The following is a 770-nucleotide window of genomic DNA, read 5'->3' as shown; positions in this document are numbered from 1 at the left end:
TAGTAGTAAGTAAATGGAAAAATATAGGGTATTATTCCACTTTAATCGCAGGTTGTAAACTACCCTTAAGTAGAAAGACTAAAAGTGAACCAATAAGAAATAATAACTACACTGACTTTCCAAGACACAGTGTAATAAGGCTGAAGAGAAACAACAAAAAGTTAAAAAGTAGGAAAATGTAGTTAAACTGTAGAGTTTGCATTAATTTTGTTTTTATGTGTTTGTTTATGCAATCAGTGTTAAATTGTCATTAGTTTAAAATAATAGGTTATAAGATAGTATTTACATGCCTCACAGTAACCTCAAATTGAATAACACAATAAATACATACACAAAAAAGGAAACAAATAAATTAAATCATACAATCAGATATGGTCACTTTTTTTTTTTTTTAAATATGGAACGCTTCATGAATTTGCGTGTCATCCTTGCGCAGGGGCCATGCTAATCTTCTCTGTATCGTTCCAATTTTAGTATATGTGCTGCCAAAACGAGCACGATGGTCACTTTTACTAAAAGGAAGACAGTAAAGAAGAAAAGAAGGAAGAGAAGACCACAAGACCACCGGAAAACAAATTTTATGTCTGGCTATTATAAATGGGATTACTTTTTAAATTTCTTTTTTAGATTGTTCACAAAAACCATATCATCATTTCAAGTGATGCTAAAAAGGCATATTATAAAATTAAATATCTCTTCATAATAAAAACCTTATACAATAGATCCACAGCTAGTATCATGCTGAATGGGGAAAACTGAAAGCCTTTCTT

At 30.4% G+C, this 770-nt stretch overlaps 1 non-coding gene across 1 annotated transcript; it reads right to left on the bottom strand.

Moving 5' to 3' along the window:
- Positions 1–391: 391 nt before the first annotated feature.
- LOC116555878 lies at positions 392–498 on the bottom strand. Its single transcript, XR_004270721.1, has one exon. It is a non-coding gene; the product is annotated as a U6 spliceosomal RNA (small nuclear RNA).
- Positions 499–770: the final 272 nt, after the last annotated feature.

This window comes from Sapajus apella, unplaced genomic scaffold, assembly GCF_009761245.1.
Source record: "Sapajus apella isolate SASKATOON/1434 unplaced genomic scaffold, GSC_monkey_1.0 scaffold15, whole genome shotgun sequence".
Taxonomy (NCBI): Eukaryota; Metazoa; Chordata; class Mammalia; order Primates; family Cebidae; genus Sapajus; species Sapajus apella.
Note: the sequence above shows the minus strand (reverse complement) of the source record. Positions and strands in the feature narration are given on the sequence as shown.